Source organism: Meleagris gallopavo, chromosome 3 (assembly GCF_000146605.3).
Source record: "Meleagris gallopavo isolate NT-WF06-2002-E0010 breed Aviagen turkey brand Nicholas breeding stock chromosome 3, Turkey_5.1, whole genome shotgun sequence".
Lineage (NCBI taxonomy): Eukaryota > Metazoa > Chordata > Aves > Galliformes > Phasianidae > Meleagris > Meleagris gallopavo.
In genome coordinates, this window is record NC_015013.2 from 56,160,252 (window position 1) to 56,176,653 (window position 16,402).

Genomic DNA, 16,402 nt, shown 5'->3' on the forward strand with positions numbered 1-16,402 from the left:
GGAAAATCTGTGAGAAACTGAAATACAGTGTAGAATCATAAAATTACAGTGCAGAGACCCTGAGAGGTTATCTTATCCATCTCGGCTCTAAAGAAAGTTCAATTACTTCTGCTTATCCCTGACTGACAGATATGTTACCTTTTAAATGAAAAGGTGGGCAGCCTTTTCTCCAGAGAGAGCTCAGTCCCATAACTTCCCTCTTTAAGATGCAAAGTCTACCACTAAAACCCATTTTCTGGGAATGCTTCCTTCCAATTTCTTGTCTTTCATAATTTCTTGCTTGCAGCGTCTTTAGTTCTTCAGGCAACTTCTGCATCTTCCCTGGCAAAATCTTACCTGTCTAAATATATTTAGGCTTGTAATAGTAAAAAGTGCACAGCTACAATTGTTCTTCAGCCTCCACTTCTGTGATAGGTTCACAGATTTTTTCTAATAATTGAATTTCAATATGTCTCTAATTTTCTAATTAATTGCAAAGCCATAAGTGGGCATCATATAAAGAGAGGTTTTGCTTCCATCTCTTTGTACATTATGTCTAGAATCCTCTGACATGACAATACGATGTATTTTTATTTTCCTTAAGATTTTTGTAGAAACTGAGAAAAGTTATTTGTGTTTTTAGTTTATTTCTAAAATCCATTCCTCTGGCCACGTGCACATGCATAAGAAACATTTAGTTTCTTTACTTTAATAAAGTAAAGTAAAGAATCTCAGATTCCTAGTTTTCACTGGTCTGCAATGTCACTGATTATCCATTTTCAATGCAGTATTGCAGATACATTTTGGTGTTTGAAACACCATGTAACTTGCTATGTCTTGTTCTGATTGATGATGTGGCATACTTGTTCTCAGTGCGTCACTGTGTTCTGCAACTCTTAGTCACAGTGCCTCATACAGAAGTGTTCAGTTCTTGATATGTGTGGTAGAGCAGGAACAGGCCATCAGGCAGCACTGCATTAAGTGGCAGGATACTGGTCTCAGTCTTTGCATTCCTGGAAAGTAACAGTTGCTCTGGAAGATCAGAGGCATTACCCTCTAGAAAAGGGACTTCATATACCCCTAAAGAGCGTAGATCTCCAAATGTATTTTGAAATGACTATGATTACATTTTTTTTTTTGGTCACCCTGAGATCATATCAACTTCTCAGTTAAGGTTCTTGATAAAGAGCAACCATTGAGCTCATCTAACAGCTTTGCTAAAAATCCAATTGAATAGGCACATTGTACACAGACATTTATTCTCCAACACATAATTTTTTTGTGAAAGTATGAAAACTCTGTTCCCTCAGTTTTCATATACTGAATCTAAATTGCATCGTTTCCTGTTTTTTGATGAAACGAGAGCCCAGAACTTTTTTTTAATCTTCTACAAATTCACACCCTCACTGCTCACACTATGATTTTTCTTCAGTAGTTGTGGTCAGGAATAAGATAATTTGTATTCAAAATATATTTTAAGTTCTGTAATCATAACTTCAAAACAATATGTCACAACATGAGGTTTTCAAACACAGCTCCACTTTATTTTGCTTTCCTGCTAGACCACTGTTTTGATTTGTAAATTCTCTCTTCTTTGTAATATAATGAATAGAAATATTTATTATTGTCTTTTTTTCTTCCCAGCAAATGATGTGAAAAATTATTTGCTCAGTAAAAGCAATCACTGACAACTTACTGAGTAGAGATAGGAGACACTTTGTTTGCCAGATGAATGGACCACATCATAGTTTTGAATGAAAAAAACCCAACCAGAAAAAAAGCAACAGGAATACTTTTCATTGTAAAAATCTTGTTTGTTTGTTTTTTAAAATTTGTCAGGAAGTTTGATCTCACTGATGATAATTTATCTTCCAAGAATATATGTAAAACAAGTTGTGGTTTCTCAGGCGTTTCCTTTTTGTACTTTACAAATACCTCTCTGTAAAGATACCTACAAGAGATAAGAGGCTGCCTGTTGTTTCTTGATTCCTCAGAGCTGCTTCAAAGCCCTATGCTTCTAGTTCCTGGGGTCCTATGACCACCCTCAGCAGGAAGCACAATGAACCTGAAGTGATGACATTGTCTTACTTGACCCAAGCAACAGGAGGAATGTTTGATTCTTAGGAGTCGTATTCAGGTGAGAGAAAAATCTGTAGCTAGTCCAGAATGGCTGTTTCTTCGGCCACTCGCAATACTAATGCTGTACACTAGCTTGTCAAACTCTGAATATTAGCCAAGCCATGTAAAACTTTTGGGAATTTCTCAGAATTTTATCTTATGGAGAGTTTAAATGCTACTGTGGTTAATTATGCACAATGGTAACACCGTAATTTCATCTCCTCTTACTCTCAAATATTATTTAGTTCAACCTCCTTTTAAAATATATCTATTTCTATGTACCAAGTCAATAAAGTACTCTGCTCCTAATTCTTTTTTCAGAAACCTCTCTTTTGTTTGTCCCAGACATTTGAAGGTCTCAGAATAATGGTTCACAATCTTGTGGATTCCAATAACTAATTCAAGCAGGAGATACAGGACATAAGTCAGTAACCAATCCCAAGTGGTTCACAAGGTGACATCTTGAGAAAAACAAGATGTTCAAAACCTAGTTTGCATGTCCAAATTAGACTTGATCTGGTGCAACAACTTTTTCTCAAACCCTCTCAATGGTTAATTTCCCTCAGGCTGTTTTATCAAGGAGAGCTGATCAAACAAATCTAAACGTGAAATTAAGTGAGAAAAATATTTAAACCTTCTTGTCTCATTCCTGCTGCGTTCAGCAGAGCTGAAATTTGTACTTCCTAAGAAAAATAATTGAACTTTCAATGATAAAAAAAAAAAAACTAATAGAAGCAAGCTACTGAACTTCTATTTGTGATATAAAAACACAGAGCTGAAAAGAATAAATGGGGACAAACCAAGCCTCTAGAAGCCTGAGGTATAGCCAGGTGGCTACTGATGAAGCCCGCAGAATATTTATTCCACTTGCAATGACACACAGTGCTTCCATATCACCAATGATAAGAATTTTAATAAGAGGTCAAGAGCCATAGTAATTAAGTATCACAGATGGAAAACAGGACAGATTAAGGGAGTTGTCTATGACAGATACTTGCAACAAGAAGAATTTGCTACAGAAAACTCCCAGATGATAACATAATTCCTGCCCAGTGCTAAGAGCAGATGGGAAAAACCTGTTGTCCCTGCAAAACTGACTTAGGGAAAAGGTCACTATTGACTATGAATCTGGCACACAGTATGAGCACATAAGCAGGACACACCGTAAATACATTTTGGCAATATTAATGTCAATAAAAACATGAAGATCTTTTGTCCTGCAAGCCCAGGGTTAGGAAAGAAGTTGAAAAAAGCCTCCTAACCTCCTTTAAAGATAAACACCAGAAGCACTACCACATAGAATCAATGTAATGCTTGGATTATATTATACAAATGTAAATAAAGGCGAGGTACCTTTGGAGATAATAGACTGCAATATGCAAGAACTTACTTTTCTCTCTAAGGATTTTCACCATGATCATTCAAAAAATTTTACAAAGTCAGTTTAAAAACCCTTTGTTTTTCACACTCAGTAATCTATTTAGAACATTATTTCAGACCTTGGTCTTTAGATATACTCTTTAGTTCACTTCTATTTAGTATTTAGAAATACCATTTGAAATTGTGCCAGTATTGTCTTTTTACAGCTCTTCACATTTACTCTGCCTGCAGTTGTGGTTAATTCCCTGTTCCCCTTTCTCCTTGCTTATTTGATCTACCATTTAGGTCAAAAAGGACACATACTTTAAGCAGACTAATTCAGTTCTTCATCCCCTCCTTCTGTTTTGATCTCATCATTTCTGGTAACAACCAGCATATTGCAACTGGTTGCAACATCCCCTTCATCCTATATGCCACTACTATATTCTTATTGTCACTGTCTATATAACTTGGGGCAGATATTGACACAGCTTGTTCTGTATTTTATTAGAATACTTTTCTTGAAAGCAAAATGAAATCTCATCTGATCCCTTCCCAGCAACTCCTCTAGTGCATATACAATCCTATTTGACAATCCTATTTGACAATTGTGTGTCCTACCCTACTTCTCCCTCTTTTCCTTCTTCAGAGTCAGTTTTATCCCCTCGTAAAAACCTGAGTAGTAGCTAAAATCATGGGACTGAGAATCCACTTATGCAAAGCACTAGGTAAAGGCAAAATGGTCTTCACCTACTCCAGAGAGGAAGCAAAGGCTTTCTCAGAGAAAGCAATGGGAGGAGTAATAACAGACATATCTTTTAGTAAGCCAAATTATGTATTATATAATAATTTTCTAAATTAGGCCAAAAAAAAACATTAAAGGAAGAAAGCCTAAGGAAATGGCTGTAAAGAAGTGTGGATGTTGTGAATTCAACTTTAGCTGCTGGAACTGACTAGTGGGTGTAACATTACAATGGCTTAGATAAGCACAGAGTCGTAAAAATAAGTTCAGTTAGATCTGATCACCAAGGCAGAGTATGGAGTCTTCGCTATTTCTACCTTCCTTGCTTTTAGCACAGTTTGGTCTCAGTAGTAAGATTATTATTAAGGGTGGATGTATCTCCGAGGCACTCGCGCCTGGTGCTAAGTATATGTTTACCGTGACACTCCCACCTAGAGCTGCAATGAGATCTTCACTTTGCACCTAATGTCTTGAAGTTAGGCAATGTTTACCCCTAAGATACTGTCCTCCTGTATACATTTCATAATAACACACTGTCTAAACTTTCAGTATAAAGATTCCTATCTGCCAAGTAAATTTTGGAACATAAATAGGGAAATATATTTCTTCCATGCATCATTTGAATCTTTTTATTTCTTCTCTGTATTGTGATCAATATTTTCAATAAAAGTATTTCAAAATCAGTTCTAGAGCTGGTCCCTTGAATAATTCCCAGAGCCCAATTAACCACACAGCTCATTTTAATGATAAATTGCAATGGTGAAAAGATATATGTCTGTAATTAGTTGAAAAAGAGTTTTCCGAAGAAAGTGACATTTAAGTTACAACCCTAACAAAAGAAATCCTAGAGTTATCAGTAGTTTGGAACCACTAGCTGAGTATTTAGTGTCGGTCGAAGCACAAGACAATCTATCATCACACAAAAGTCTGGTGCATCCGTGTCTTGAGTAATTTGTATAGTCTGGAAAGCCACTTCTCAAAAGGGCATTGTCAAGTTAGGAGGCATATAGAGAATGGCAGCTAACATGATCTAGAGAATCAAATAGATGTCTTCTGAGGAGACACACACAGCCTGAGGCTCCTCCATTTCAAGAGGATAAGGCTGAGAGGAATATTGTTGGGGTTTATCGTGTCATGAAGGCACAGAAAAGGCTAATGGAGTAAATCTGTCTAACCTCACAGCTAGAATGAAGGTACATTCTGTTAAACTAATGGGTTTAAATAAAGACAAAAAGAAATACTTCATTATACGGCAGAGAGTGAACTTCTGGAATTTGCTACCAAAGATCATAAAGGCAGACAGTGTCAACAGGTTCAAAAGGAAATTAGGCAAATTCATGGGAAACTACCTGCTATAAAAGAGCAATGCTATTTTACTTTCCTGAGCAAGACACACAGCTGAAGCCAGAACCCAGTCAGCCTGCTGCCTGATCCAGCCACCTGAATGTATATCACACTGAGACCCCCAGGAACTCTCACCCTACATTTCATCACATGTGGTATATTTCATCACTCAGTTAGAGGTTTTATGACCAGTATGTACACAGCATAAGAGTACTCAGCATTATTTATTGGCTAATACAAAGAATAGATAGCCAGGATTAATATGCTACCCAGTCAAGCATCAACATCTTCACCACTGCCTGTTTTTTCTTGCTGTTGTTTCTCTTTCAGTTGTTAACAGTTACCACCTCAGAAAACCCTTTTTTCCTTTGTTTTTACTTTTCTTATTTTGTGTGGTTTTAGCTCATGCTCGAAAAAAAAAATTCTGAAGTTGCAAACTACCAATTTCATGGACCAAACTGGAGCACGGATCACAGAGAGCTGAATCTGAGTCCCTGGACTGAGTCCCATGTCTGGGCCATTCTCTGAGTATATTGGCTCTTGACTCTTCTTCCTTCAGCCAAAACTATGCTGTCTCCTTCTTCTTTCACACAGTTCTGTTTGTCTTTTCTGCTTGGCTACAGAGTAATGAGGCATGCTTTAATTCCTGTATATGAAATCCAATTGCTAAGCTGATGTAACAAGCTATTTCAAATGGTTCATACCTGTTCTTGCCACTCTGACATCAATGCTAATAAAAACAATTAAGGAATTAATTCTCCAGGCTCTCAGTGGCTGTGAAGCAAGTATGAAGGAAATACTGAAGAGAAGAATGGAAAATCCATTCTGCATATTGTGGTATGGAGGGCTGTGTCTGAATTTAGATTACACATTTCCATTCTAAACATTTTATTTACCACTGAGGTATTTACCAGGTATCCTGCTGGTAAAGTGATTAGTTGCTGAGTGGCAGAACCAGCTTGTGTTAATACAGAAATCAGCTGTGATCTGTAAGAACAGCACTGTGGTAATAAACAATAAGCCTAGGTTCTTCCAGTCTATTTTCTGAATCATTCTGTTCACAAACAGGCAAGTGCTCAGAATGTAATATGTCCAATACTAGCTTCATGAAAGTCATCCTACAATTCAGCTCCTTACAACATGCTGAGGAGAAACAACAAATGAAACTACACGAGTCAATATTCAGTGGCAGCCAAGAACTAAATATTTCAGCACTGGTCATTGAATCTTGGCAAATATTTCAAAATGCCATTGTGGTCAACATGCTGGGAAGACAAACAAAGAGCATAGCACATGGCATGTTTTGCTTGCATTTCGTTCATTTTGATGCAGAGATCTAAAATTTGTTGATATTGCTTATGTTGCACTGCTTTAATTATTACAAATCACTTCAAAAACAACTTTTCAGCACCAGTTTGTATAACTCTGGAGTGTATGAATGTATGGAAGATATTATCATTTGGAATGTAAGTTTATACATAAAAATAACTCCAAAATAAATAAGTATGTGAAGGAAGTTAAAATACTTCTGAAGTTAGAAAACTGACAATAATTAAATTGTCATGATTAATCACAGGAGATTGTCCTAACAATGAAAATTAATCCTTTTTTATGATTGTACATTTCATTTGACTTTTCAAAGACGCTGCTTAATAAATCTTCACCTGAGATTATATTGTCACTTTACACAGGCCAGCAGCGGTATCCTGTGTTAGCAGCCAGCTTTAAGAGATGCTTTGTGTCTGCTGTTAGGGGAAGAGTCCTCTTGTTGAGGATGTCAGAAGTTGCCTTGCACTCTGAACATCCTCAGTACTTTCAAACTAATGTAACTGGAGGTATTTGATTAAAGTAGTAAGTACCGTAAAAAACTGTATTTTAAAATATTAATATAAATTTTAAATAAACAGTAAATAAATGTTAGGTTTTTTTCGGTATTATTTTTTCAGTGATGTTTCTTAGCAGTGCATCATTAGTTACTCCTACTAAAGAACTAAGTATGTTACAAGTTCTTAAACCAGCCGTAAATGTGTTATTTTTCACTTTTGAGTACATATTCTCAAATCCCTTGTACTAGGCAGACTGAGAGAAAGGAAACACATAGCTTGTCTTCTCCATAGTGTTTGCTGCAGGCCCTGCTGCCAATCACATCACCCATGAGGAGTCCCTGCTGGAACCAAAGCATAACCTTTTAAATCTTTGATTATCTGGAAGTTTTCCTAGTATTGTAGACATCTGCACAGTCCCTCATGCTTACAGTACCTTTTGAAATGTACAAGGAAGAAATCTGAAGAGATACAGGCTTTATATTCTCTTATATTTGGCAGCATTTTATCAAAACTCAGCAGATACGTAGACTTCTTTCAGCTCAAAGAAATATCATCTCTAGAGGCTCTGTGTCCCTTGGAAGAACATAGGACAACTAGATGGTACTGGACAGTTCCTTTTGTATGAAAACATCTACTGCCAGAGAACATCTCTTCACACTTAGTTCATGGTTTACCATGAGTAACACAGAGTGAGGATCTGAAAATATTTTTAATTTTGAATAATCACAATTGTTTCAAAAGAAGTTGTTTGACTGTGAAGAGGAAAGGGATCTGGGGGTGCTAGTTGACACTTGGCTGAACATGAGCTGACAGTGTGCCCAGGTGGCCAAGAGGGCCAATGGCATCCTGGCTTGCATTAGAAATAGTGTGGCCAGCAGGAGCAGGGAGGTGATCATCCCCCTCTACTCAGCACTGGTGAGGCCACTCCTCAAGTATTGTGTTCAGTTTTGGGCCCCTCACTACGAGAAAGACATTGAAGCCCTGAAACGTGTCCAGAGAAGGCAATGAAACTGGAGAGGGGTCTGGAGCACAAGTGTTATAAGGAGTGGTTGAGGAAGCTGGGATTGTTTAGTCTGGAGAAGAGGAGAATCGGAGGAGACCTCATTGCACTCTACAACTTCCTGAAGGGAGGCTGTGAAGAGGGGGGATTTGGCCTCTTCTCCCAGAAAACAAACAGGACCCAAGAAAATGGCCACAAGTTGTACCAGAGGAGGTTTAGATTAGACATAAGGAAGAACTTTTTCTCTCAGAGAGTGGTCAGGCACTGGAATGGCCTGCCCAGAGAGTGGTGGAGTTGCTGTCCTTGGCGATGTTCAAGAGGCATCTGGATAGGAGCTGTGAGATGTGGTTTAGAGTCTTGTGGTAGCAATGGTAAGGGAGGACAGTTGGACAGGATGATCTTGCAGGTCCTTTCCGACCTTGTGATTCTCTGATTCTATGATTCTATGTAGCTTCTCATTCCAAACGACTTAACATTTTATACAGAGCTCAAAGGGAAGAACATTTCTGATGCTCCTCTTCAGAAAATGCAGTTTCTAAAAGAGCATTTTCTTGGAAATGTAAGAGTATTTTAGAAGAAATTGGTCTGGCCTCTTTGTTCCCACCAAGCATTGTTTTATATAACTTTTAAAAGAGACATACCATAGTCTTCTCCTTCAGTAAAAGACTGTAATTTTAAAATATTTGTCCTCACATTACAAGAAAGAAAACATATAGAATAAATGAAACAGAAATAGAAATGAATTAAAATGAGAGGGTAGGTTTCAAGGGAGATTCAGCCTGGATTTTAGGAAAAGCTTCTTCTCTGAAAAAGTGGTCAGGCATTGAAACAGGCTGACCAGGGAGGTGGTGAAGTCACCGTCCCTGGAGGTGTCCAAGGAACATGCAGATGTTCTTAGGGATGTGGTTTAGTAGGCAATATTGGTGATAAGTGGACAGTTGGACTAGATGATCTTAGAGGTCTTTTCCAATCCTAATGAATCTATGATGCTGTGAAAGCCTATTTTCTGACCAGGTCTGGTTTAAAACAAGTAGCAAAATAAATATGTAATAATAAACCTGCAAAAAACATTCTTTGGAAAATTTCAGGTCAAAATTACCTGGAAAGCAATGTACAAACTGAACCAAGGAGATATGCTGGAGCATTTTCTCATGGACACAGATCAGCCAACAGTACAGTACACGCTCAGCGATTTGTTTTTCTGACTTACTAAGTGGAGGTTGAAAGCCTACAGTTCTACAAGTGCTTTTTCAAAATGAGTGAGAGTGCAAAGAGCCTGGGAAGGAATCAACAACTGCCAATGGAGATGACAATGAAGCATGTCATTAGTAAATTGTAGGATTTGCTGTGCTAAGGAGTGGGGATGAAGATATGTTAGATGAAAAAGAAAAGAAAGTAAGAGGTAATAAAAGAGCAAGGCTAAGGCTTTGACAGGTAAAAGAAGTTGAGATAGATGAATCCTACTGGGAACTGATAAGCAGTAGAAACTATAATAATTTCCTGTGAACACTGCAGTAAAAATCAGTATTACATTGCTAACAGTAAAAGTCTTTGAAAGTCACTGACAGAATGTCCTATACTAGGAGGGACTCACAAGGCACCCCTGCTGCTCCAGAAAGGGGTATCTGTAGAAATAAAACCGTAATGGGAGTTTTTATAAAGTGCAGAAGAGGAAAAACCTTCATGTACAGGGAAGCTTTAAAGGGAAAAGTAAATCTGTGAACTGCTACGCTGTTCATCAAATGTCTGGCATTATAGTTCCTCATATTCTGGCCAGGACTCTACATGATTTCTTATAAAGTCTGTTGAAATGCCATAAGGAGGTTATAGCAGAATAGTCTGCTCATGTCTGATTTATTTTCAATTTAAATTAAGCCAGTTTGCTAGCCTAATCTCTCATCACTTACATAGGAATCCCTGAAGATCAGCAGTATGTCACTTTCAGGCTTTTATATTAGCTAATGCTACAGCTGACATTTCCCAAGTTCATAAAGATGCCACTCTTTTTATCTGATACCACAGATGATAGCTTGCCCAGAGCATCCCATCATACTTGCACACCGTGTAAAGGTCCTGCTTTCATCTCAGATCTTTTCTTTTCTCTGTAGTCCCTTATTTATGCCTTTAAAAAGTCTGCTGTGTGAACAAGTGCCATGGCCCCTCTTTTTCCACATGCTACTCCTTTACTACTCAACCAACAGAAAATTCCCTCATGCTCATCACCGTGTTAGAGCTGCCTCATCCTCTCAAATCAAGCTCTAGAAAGGAGAGATTGGCCAGAAGGCCTCTGAGCAGTTTGTGTGCTCAGCAAGCCCAGCTTTTATATTTTATTGTCCCATCTTCTAAATTCAGCTCTTCACTATTTTGTTTCCTTCCCAGCCATGAACTGAAACATCAGTGCAGGCAATGGATTTCCTTTCATTTCCAGTGCCTTGATGATAAATGCTTTGATTACCTAAAAATGTACCACCCGCTGATTCTTTTGTTTTCCTATATCATCTTCCCTGAAAGAAAGGGGTGCACATTTTTAAACAGATTTCTTTAAGGTGTTGTTGACAAATTGGTTTAAAAGTGAGCAGCCTGTAGTTCCTGGCTTAGTTTCATAACTCTGTATTTAGTATCTCCTACTCATAAACTCTCCTAGTCTCTTCAAAAATGACTTGAAATTTCTCTGAAAATGACTGTCATTCTTTCTTAGTTATGTTCTTTTTCTATTTTCCTAAGGACTACATTCTGTATTCTACACATCCCACCAAGTACCCCCCTGCCAGCAAAGAGTCCCATGGCAGTGGTGGCACTAGGTTCTCCCAAAGGTGAGGATCAAGTGGAGCTGCCCAGAGCCCATCACGCACCATCCAGGAGCCCCTATCAGGATGCAGCACACATCATCTTGGAGCCTTGGACTTCAAGCTGAAAAGAGATTTAATATAGACAAGATAAAATCTCTGTAGTTAGGCATACGCCTTTTTTATTGGGTGGCTCATATCCACATCCACTACCCACAGAGATCTGAGTATGACAGCAGAGGCTGGTTGAATTTGTATTATTCACGGTTATGCTATTTTCTGTATATTTAGCACATCAGAGGTACAAAACTGATTTGTTTGCATTGTCACTGTAAACCATCACTAAATTGATTTATGTTCTTCTTTTTTCTTTAATGGGTTTTCTTCCAGAGCTTTCTTCTGATATTTCTTCCCAAGCATGAAGAAAGGAAGGTGTTTCAGATATGTCTTCTCTGATCTGTGACTGTCACCTCCAGATGTTATCTAATTGTATTGATTATCTAATACAACTGTCTAATTTCAAGCATTAAAGTACTTCATTTTTCTATATTTATATTTTATTATCAGGAATGGTATTAACATTTGGCTGCAAATTCTTTTATCTGCACTAACTGTGCTACTTCTGTTTATTATTTATCAGTCTTATTTATTCTTCTTTCTTAGTTACTCTGATGACAAAATTGTTTTAGCAAGCAAGGGTTTCACCTTGTAGGGGAAAAAGTAATCCATACTTACAGCTTGTGCTGTTTCCTTTTGAAAATCTATGCCAATATCCATGAACTTCACAAACATATATATGTGTATGTATATATATATGTAAAACACACACACACGTGTGGATCTTCTTTATCAATTTCAATAAGGTATCTACATGTTCTTCATTATGTGTGGGATTGGGATAGACACCTTGAAAATCAAACCTTTTTTTCCCTTTTCTCAAGCTGTAAGTTCCTACGTGATAAGACTGTTGCTTCTTCTGCCCCCCAGAACCTCTCCACCCTCACCACTCCTCCTATTGGAAACAGTGGCTGGTAAAGGCTGTCCCCAAGGAGCCATCAGAGCATCTTGGGCCAAAACTGTTCCAGCAAACATGCCTGTTTAGGCAAAACTGATGACTGAGTGTGAGTACCTGGCCCTTCTCCGTCCTGTTTGCTTTCCCTGTGCCTGAGGCTGCCAGTAAAGATAAATGTCAGTGACGATGTGGATGTTTTGTTGTATCATGGCTAACCAAGCTAATCCCAAACTTAATGCACATCAAGCAAACAGCTTATATGAGGATGGCAATAGCTTTCTTATGTTAGTCAAGGATCAAGTGGAATATGATGTTACATACTCTGTCATCAGTTTATTAATGCTCTTAATGACACTGGCTCTCTGCTAATCACCTGCAATCATATCTTAGCTACTGTTTTAAGCTCGTCCTTGTGAAATTGCTGCAAAATTACATCCCTTTCACAAGTCCACATTCAGTGATCCAATGCTTATATAAGAGCCACAAAGCATTCTTGCGAAGCATTGCTTATGTTCACCTGCCCCAAACTGTTCATGGAATCATAGAACCATTAAGGTTGGAAAAGACCACCAAGATCATCCTGTCCAACTGCCTACTCATTCCTGTCATGCCCACTATCCTATATCCCTCAGTGCCACATTTACACAATTCTTGAATACCACTAGGATGGTGACTCCACTACCTCACCACTCTTTCTGAGAAGAAATTTTTCCTAATATCCAACTTGCAACATTAAGCCATTACTTCTCATCCTATTGCTATTAAGAGGGAGAAGAGGCAAATCGCCAACTCAGTACAACCTCCTTTCAAGGAGTTGTAGAGGGCGATAATGTCTCCCCTCAGCCTCTTCTTCTCCACGCTGAACAATCTCAGCTCCCTCAGCCGTTCCCCATGAGACTTGTGCTCCACACCCCTTATAGCTTCACATTATAAAATATAAACACATATGAAGGTTAAAATGCTGAAAACAAAATCAAAAATGTTGTAATAACAGACATTAAAATACATTAATTGGAAAATATGGGGATGAGAGTAATAGCCCTTCCAAATGCTGCCACACACTCTTTCTAAACCTTTTTTTTTTTTTCCTGAAATAGGCAGTAAACACAGCTCAGTGATAAACACCTTTGTGATTCAGATTATCTCATAATATATCTCATACGTTTCTCATATCACTTGTTTGGAAAAGAGAGGGAATGTATTTTGATACTTAGCTAAAACAGATGGAAACTGTCTATGCATTAAGCCCATGTAACATTAAATGGAAAAACAGTTCAACAAAAGCTGTATTCACGAGCTCACGGAAAGATCATCTCATCTCTTGGTCTATCCAGAAGCATCCTAAGACAAAGCTCAAGAAAAAAAAAAGAGACAGTGACAAATATAATTTCTCAAGACCTAGGCCAAATGTTTGCACCTGCTATTTAACACCTGTGATAATCAGAGGTCAAGGAAGGCATGAGCTTATGTAGAATAGAGAATGTACCTACAGTGTCCTACAGAAAGAACAAAATCAACTATGGGTATAGTTGCTTTTCCTTTAAAAGACAGATATCCTTAAATAAATCCATTAAAGAATTAAAACTTCTCCCTTAGAATTTTATAATTCATTAAGTTCTGAAGACTTCTTAGCATAAAATATTTCAGCATATTACAACATATTAATCAACGTTCTGATGCTCAAGAACTCATTCTGATAAAGATTACAGCATGTTTCCTAGTGATTTTTTGGTGTCTGTCTCTGATAGTCTGGGCAGTAATTTTTGCCTGCTAAGAAATTTAAAAAGGAAAAACAATATATTTGGTAGTTCAGGAAGTTTAGTCTTTCTATTCATGGCATACGCAGGGAAAATACATCACCCAAAAGGTTCCAGGGTTTATTTTTTAATCCATGGAAATGCACTTATACTGGCAAAGGTTGTAGGGAGGAACCCTGCACCAAGATCTCAGAAAACTCGGTAGAAGAATTTCACTTCTAGCTAATGATACGTTTCCTTATGTTTGACAACAGCTGAATTCCTCCCACACAGTGCCCAAGTAGAATGGATGTTTGCACTTAGTTCATTCTCAGTGATAGTTACGTAGGAGAACAGTTCCCTGTAAAAGCAGCAAGAAATAACAAATAAAGAATTAGGAGGCACTGTAAATGCAGAGAACATGAAATACTAGGAGGCAGTCTAGAGAAAGAAAGAAAACCTAAAGAGGGAGGCACACATCCCTGAAGCATTGCCACCCCCTTCCTGCAAAAGAGGGACGCTCACATGTGAATGGGCACATAGGGGACTGGAACTTTGGGGCTGGCTATAGAAAGCTTTTAGGAAGCTGTAGGTGCTTGTCAGCATTCTGCAAGTGTCTTGTGGTCTGGTTTGACTGCTGGACTGCTGATATCTATCCACTGTGTGAAGTTCACCGTTTGCCAGATAACTTGTCATTGATAAATCAATAAACCACTTTGATCTGATCTGAGTCAAAGTGTGAGAGCTGAGCAAGTCTTCCCTGAACATGCAGTAATTTCATGTTCGTAAACAGTATTTCAACATGCAGACTCTCCTCAAATATTTCAGTGCTATTTGAAACCAAACTGCTGAATTTTGGGAGCTGTTTCCCAAATGATTAAATCTTCTAGTCAAAACATAAGACTATGAGAAACTAAGGAAATTAAAAGTACTTGATACGCTTTGAGAGTACAGAAGGAGAGAAAGAAACAAAAGTGCCTCACTTGGGTGTAAAAAGAAAAACACAGCTAAAGTTTTTGGGCCCTCAAACATGAACTGACAAGAAAGATGGTTCAGTGACTCATTCCAGAAATGTATCCCCAAAACCTTACTGAAAATACTAATAGTTAAACACAGCAGTTTAAATTCATATAGTTCAAACATAGCATGATAGAAATGCACATATACAGAAATAAAATATTAAAATTCCTGGTCTTTCAGCTTTCTAATATAAGAAGCTGTAGCAAGTGGCCAGCCCATTACAGCTATATCTTGCCAGGCTTCGGGCATTACACTTTGCGTAAGGGCATCTTTGCATCTGCAAGTCAGGACCTCAGCAGGAACAAGTGTGGTGACCACACGAAATATCTCCTTTTTATTACTGAATCTCTAACATTAAGTTGCTTAACTGCATATAGGCGAGGGCATGTCCCTAATTTGCCACCCACTTTCTTGGGAGACTGGATCCACTAGATTCGTTTTGTTACCCTGCAGTGATTACAACCAGTATCATCTTGTTTTGTGGTCAGAAGTAGTTCTTGAGGTGAAAAACTAATTATTTCTGTAGTTCCTTGCCTACAGCCACATCCTTTGATTTGTCTCTAACATCCATTTTTGGCCTGTTTTAAAGCTTAATAAATCTCCACAAAAATCATGCATTCTTTACGTAGAGTTGCTCTCTGTTTTTTAGGTTAGAAGCACTCAGTATGCACACAGTATTTAGCATAGTGGTCTCTGACTAGGGCTCACATACAATGCCAGAAAGTGCCTGAATTTGCAAAAAAAATAATAATAAGGAACAGAGAAAATAAAGCTATTCTTTTCAGAGCTACCCTGGAAATAGAATTGTAACAAAACTTCTGCATAGGCACAGTCACAGAAGAACATGAGAACCATTCAAATTCAAAGAAAAATGTACTTTCTAAAGGAAAGAATTAAAGCTACACATCTTTAATTTTTTAGGTGCCCCCAGAGCGTCCACAGTCTCAAGATGTGGTCTCCTCTGACTTCAATTACATCAGCAGCACTTTCAATAATGCGAATGAGCAGTGGCCACTTGTAAAATAAATGGCCTGGTCCATTATTCAGGACTATGGGACTGAATGTGATTTAACTGCATTAAACCAGAGACTAAAACTGGTAATAGAAGTATAAGGCTAACAGACTCTGGCAGTTCACAAGACCAAGCAGGTACTACTCTAATTAATTAATGTTCGGCCAGGATTCAGAGTTGCTTTGAAGACAGCAGGCACTGACATTATTCGTTTTGGCACTGTGAAGACGTACGGAACGATGGAACAATCACAATCGTGATTCAGGCATTACCAAAGTTATCTGTTATCCCTCTAGTCCTTCAGCTTTTGTCTCCCAGCAGGAGATAAAGGATTCTTTATGTAGGAATTAAAGCTGCTACCAATAACTGATGGGACTCCCTGGTGCTGCAACAAACCAGTTATCTATTCTCTGGGAATTTCTCCTCTCTGATGAATGTTACACAAGATTATTTGGCACAGTTTATTCA